Source organism: Copadichromis virginalis, linkage group LG4 (assembly GCF_057382275.1).
Source record: "Copadichromis virginalis isolate Kocher_CV1m ecotype Utaka linkage group LG4, C_Virginalis_male_GT1.1, whole genome shotgun sequence".
Taxonomy (NCBI): domain Eukaryota; kingdom Metazoa; phylum Chordata; class Actinopteri; order Cichliformes; family Cichlidae; genus Copadichromis; species Copadichromis virginalis.
In genome coordinates, this window is record NC_140621.1 from 14,993,495 (window position 1) to 14,999,494 (window position 6,000).

The following is a 6,000-nucleotide window of genomic DNA, read 5'->3' on the forward strand; positions in this document are numbered from 1 at the left end:
ATGTTAGGCAATGGTCTCTCAATTTTTGGTAATTCCACGCTGGTGGAAACCCAAACAAAGCACGCAATAAGAGCCTCTAAAAATTATTATACAAAAATGATTTAATATGAAGGCAATAGCAGAGTGTTACAGGCATCGCCCTAAACAATGTAGCCTCATGGGCAGTGTAGTCTGTGCTGCAGGGAGAATGGACTGCCATACCCGTTATGTGTCTGTGAGCGAGGGAGGGAGAGAAAGGAAAAGTACGAGCTGTCACGGGGCAGAAACAGGAGCTGGAAGCATGTAAATATAATAATAACCACTGCAGCCAAGAAGAGTGCCTGACAAGCCCATCTGTAAGTAAGCTATCAAGTCTCGACTGTACACTGTGTTCGTGTTTTCCTCTGAAACAATAAGTCCCGTTGGAGCAGCCTTTCAACGCCTCTCTCTGTCTCTGGCAAGCAGAGTTGACCCAGACAACAAAGTAAAGCTAGTTTTCAGCTACGAGCCCGACACGAACCCGACGTATTAGCCAGAGGTCCCTTTACTACAGTTCGGAGCCGCGGACCTGTTTTATATACGCGTGGGATAGTTTTCTATACGAGATCACAGCAAAAAGTGCAGCCTTACCTAATGTCCACCTACTGTTACTCATTTATATTATGATTTTAACACCTAGTTGGTATTGGTATGGCAAGTAGCCTTCAGTAATAGTAACAAATCACACAGCAATAGTACATTCATGTAGTTGTAAAGTATTCAGAATACATTACTTCTATAATCTTTGGTGGAATACATTTTAAAATTAACCTTCGCAACACTGTCAACAGGTTAGCACCTCATACCACAGTGCAGCAAAGCAGTCTCATGAGTGCTGGGAAGGACAAGCCCAGAGCCCAAAACAGACAGTCCAGGATATGACAAGGTTAGTAATTGTATGGTGAAAATTATACTTTTAGTTATCTTGATTGGCAAAAGAAAAGTAAATACAAAATCTGCTTCTCACATTTAGGGCATTTCCAAGATTTTTTTTTTTTTCAAAACTTCAATTTCTTTCATTATAGCTGTCCTGTGCCAGATGTTCTGTTGACCCACAGTGAGAGGCATCATTTCATAAACACCAGGAAGACTGAAACTCATCGCCGGGATCAAGCAGGGCTCGTGATCTTCACCAGCAGCTCCCTCACAAGAAGGATAAACCCAGCATTTCATGAACACTGATAGAGACCTTTGCTTTGTGTAATGTTAGAAGTACTCAGATAACCCTCAGAGGAATATCTTTAAGTCCTGTAGAAAGTTAAACATATGTTGTGCTCTCTGGTTACTCTGGTATGAATGACTCTGAATTACTTTATGATAAATAACACACTATTGTCAAAAACAGTGAAAGAATTCCAGATCACAAGTTTTTAGTTCAAATACAAGTAACAACCTTTGACTTTAATCAGGTTTTATTTAATTGTGTCAGAGAAAACATCACGTGCTCTTCATGTAGCTGAGTACATTCAGTGTTTAAAACAGAAGTTGTGCAGGTCTGAGCTCAGCAGTTTTCTGAAACACCAAACTGAGGTACTGTTAATGCTGATGTATAGTGACACAGTTACTGGGGTGATTAATCCTTTTGACTTTTTGTCTTTAAATTTATCAATAAAACAGCTGCAGCTTTCACTGACAGCACATGTGGTACTTTAACCTTTGTACTGTTTTCTTCAGTTAATTTTGGAGTTACTACAAAGATTGAAGATATAGGATGATCTGTCTGCTGTCACTGGGTGGTGCTGAGGTCTGAATCTGAGGACAGCTCCTGTAATCACAAACAGAACCATCACAAACTGAAATATAAAGTTTATCTCAAATCTGAAATAGAGCTGATCCTTCTCTGTCCTCACACATTCGGGATCTGAAGTTGTTCAGTCCTACAGTTCTGCCAACAGCTGTTTATTTTTTAGTTGTTTTAAAGGCCTTATATACTAACACATTTTCTAATATCATGTTTACCTTTGAGTTGTTGATGCTTTAGGTCCTTAGCTAGCTGGACCTAAATTACGGATTAGCTTACAAACACATTTAACTTACCAAAAATAATGCGGTGAGGCCTCAGGTCCTCCTGTCCGGTGTTCCAGATCTACTGGCGTTTAGATCAACTGGCGTTGGTCGAACAGATGTGTGGCAGTCTTGCGTTTCAGGAGCTGCTACCGACAAACCAGCAAAAAAACGGCAAATGTGTCATCTGTGACACTTGTGAGGTTATGTCAAACACACTCCGTCAGTCTTGATGCTGTTGAACAACAAAATGTATAAAAATGTGGCGAGTTTACCTGGTGATATCCTCATGCGCGACGCGATCGCGAAAACAGCAAACAAGTAATACTACGCCGATGTTGTTCACAGGACAGCAAGAGTAAACGATCGGGAGACTGTTGTTATCCTTCCCCTCGCACGGTTTATTTCTCCGAATTCAGCGTTTTTGCTTCACAACTACAGCGAGCAGTTTACTTTGTGCACTAACATGGACTCGAGTCAACCAGCGCCACCTCTGGCCAAGTGCCACAGCCTACAGCCAGATCAACTTGTGACACACATCTGCACCACGTTTGAATTCGTTTCATGCGCAACACATTTGTACCTTTCAATTGTGTCTGTTTGTGCGTCATGCAAATAAACCTTTGAAATGAATGAAATGACACTAATATTTCACTAGTGTTGTAACATCACATGTCGTTAGCATAGTCTGTCTGTGTCTTTTCTCTGCGAACAAACATGTTAGAGTTGGTTGTTATATACAGTCTGTATAAGTGTGATTAATCTAATAAACATTTGTAAGGAGATGGCAGTTACTGTGAATGTACAGCATTTACACAGTGATTAGTAATAAACAGTCAGACAATGACTCTGACAATCTCATTCAATCTTGCAGACTGAATGCACCTTCTGTGGAAAGTGGTACCACACAGTGTGTGTGGACTTCCCCTGTGCAGAAGGCGACAACAAATGTTGTGCATGCTAAATAAACAGAAACAAATGATCCCTGTTGTCTTTGCTTACTGATTGTTTTCAGTGTTGACAATCCACATTGCTGGCATTGCATCTTTCAACATGTTTGTGGGTAGATTTGGATGTACCAGGGGTAAGTGCAGACACTCAGCCTCTACTCACTGTGATCATAGCAGCAGGTGCAGATGTGTCACAAGTTAATCTAGTAGTAGGCTATGGTAGTAGTGGACTGACCTCCATTTGAAACTGCTCCAGCTGCTGTGTGATAGTGGATCTGCTACAAATTGAAGATCATAAGTTTTGGAAATTAACCCTTGTATTATGTTGAAAAACAAAAAAGTGACATTGATTTTGTTGCAGGTCATTTTGACCCGTACTGTGTAAATCCACTCAGAATTGTCAAGAAACTGCAATAAACTGCAATAAAACAATAGCAACTTTATTTTCCATCAGATAAACATGTAGAACACAGACATACAACATAACTATTTTAGGAACAATTTGGTTTTTCGTTCTTACAAACACGTATTTTGAACTTGCCCAACGTTCTCAGTTTTCCAATGTTCAACATTTTCTATTTTGTCCACATGATGGACAGAATGTAACTGTGTGCTTCTTGCATTTCTCACAAAAAGTGCTTGTTTTCAAACAGGAATCTTCCTAACTAAGATTTAAAACAAAGGATTTCTACGTCTCCTCCAGTCTCACAGATGACAAACCAAGCGACACACCTGAGTCACTGACTTTCTTAAATCCACTCACTCTCACTGGCTCTGTTTATTACTAATCACTGTGTAACTGCTGTGAATTCAAAGTAACTGCCGTCTCCTTACAAATCTTCATTGGATTAACCACACTTATACAGACTGTATATAACTACCAACTCTCGAGCCATGTTGATGGATTGCCTATATTGGCTGGAAATATTAATTTCCAGAGAAAGGACACAGACAAACGATGCTTACAGGATGTGATGTGACAACACTAATGAAATATTGATGTGTCATATTTGTCCAAGGCGTATTTCATTGTTATGGAAAAAGAGAATATCAAAATCATGATGACCAATTGGAGTGGTGATTTCTATGACTTTGTGTATATAATTTGGAATTTTGTACAAATGTAGGCCAATAAGGAATATATGATATCATTTCATTCTTTTCAAAGGTTTATTTGCATGACGCACAAACAGACACAATTGAAAGGTACAAATGTATTGTGCATGAAACGAATTCAAACGTGGTGCAGATTAGGGGTGGGTTTTTATAATCGATTCATCGATTAAAATCGATTCTGGCTTGGATAACGTAAAATCGATTCATTAAAATCCTGAATCGATTTTTTTAATATAAATTTATTTTGCCCGAAATGCCAGAATCTCTGGTGACATCTCACAAAATTTCAAGAACCACCAAACAGTTAAAAGAATAGAAACTGGGTCCCATTTTCACATATCAAAGCAGCATCTTTACATGAATCCTTCAGTAATTAGATGACAAAAAAGACTTTAATTCAATCTTCAGTGCATTTAGTGAAGGTCTTTTGTTTTGCCATTTACACTTATGAATGTGGTATTTGCCCATAATTATTACCATATTGTGGAGCATGGCAAGTTCCTTAGACGGATCGCCATTATTGTATAAAACCTGTGTTAGAGTCAGTGGGGTCATCCCATCTATTCTTACACTCAACCAGTCTACCAAATCCTGCCAGAAGTCAGTCGTTACTGAGCAGGAAAAAAACAAATCAATACTTTCTTCATTTTGCAAACAAAATCCACATGGCTCCACCTCAAACCCAAACCTTTTTTTAAGCATTTCAGCTGCTGGGTAATATCCATTAATTATTTTAAATTGCATTTCTTTGACTTTGGGGGGGATAGGCCATTTTAAAAAGTGTGTATATTTGTGAGTTATTTTAACGTTACTCCCTTTTAATTTTGTGTTACTGTTAAAATCGTGAAATAATTCATTTTTAAATATATTGTTTATGATTTTATTATTACACTTTTTATTAGTTAAAGGAATCTGATTTAGCTGTAAAGAAGGTAAACTAATTTGTCCCTTAGAGTAATATAAATAGCCTTGTATCAAACTTAACAGAGGTAAGAGGATCACCTTACAGACCTTGTTATATTCTCTAAGGGAACACTGAATGTTAAACTTTGCAGTGAAAACACCCACTGGGAGAAACTGCCCCTTTTCATCAAGTAAATCTGTTATAAAGATGATGTTTTTTTTCCATACCACTCTTTAATGAACAATGACTTCCTATTAATTGTAATGGTCCTGTTAATCCACAAGGTGGAGCAATGTGGCGTGAAGTTATGGGCAAAAACCATCTTCCAATAAGACAAGACCTGCTTATGATATTCTTTTTTTTTTTTTTTTTTTACAACTTTATTTATAGTTTTCCAACAAAACAGTCCAGAATTTCTTACAAAAGTTGCGAACCCTACCCCCCACCCCCATCCAGGTGGCATCCCCACAACCAGGAAGCACAATACACACAACACAAAAAAAAAAAAAAAAAAAAAAAAGGGGGAGAAACACTCAAACCAATCTGTGACAGTCATTATAGCACCAACAGCCGGACCCCGGCACATGAGAGAAGAAACAAAGAAGAAAAAGGGAATAAAGAAATCCCAACAGTCAAAGTACGGGCATTGAGGAGACTATGGACAGCAGTCCGAGAAGAGAGCAAGAGCATAAATTACCAACAAGTAAAGAACAATAAATCAGGCAAAAGACAGACTCTTGACATGAGTTATGAACCGTGACCAGGTTTTGTCATATTTACTCTCCAAGCCGCGCACGGTATACCTAATTTTTTCCAGAGCTAATCCCAACATCACCTCTCTAATCCAATGGACGTAGGAAGGAGGGTTCGACGCCTTCCAGCTCAGCAGTATCAGACGGCGGGCATGCAACGAGGCAAAGGCTATTGCGTTTTTGTGGAGGGGAGAGAGTCTCAGCTCTTCCCGAGGTACACCGAAGATAGCTATCAAAGAGTCAGGCCGCAGTGTTT

General features: G+C 38.9%; 1 long non-coding RNA gene across 1 annotated transcript; it reads right to left on the reverse strand.

The window, feature by feature from the left end:
• Positions 1 to 1,722: 1,722 nt before the first annotated feature.
• LOC146711069 (uncharacterized) lies at positions 1,723 to 2,507 on the reverse strand. The gene is made up of 3 exons (XR_014920275.1): positions 2,298 to 2,507; positions 2,056 to 2,171; positions 1,723 to 1,783 (listed from the first exon to the last, which is right to left on the reverse strand). It is a non-coding gene; the product is annotated as an uncharacterized LOC146711069 (long non-coding RNA).
• Between the last annotated feature and the right edge of the window lie 3,493 nt (positions 2,508 to 6,000).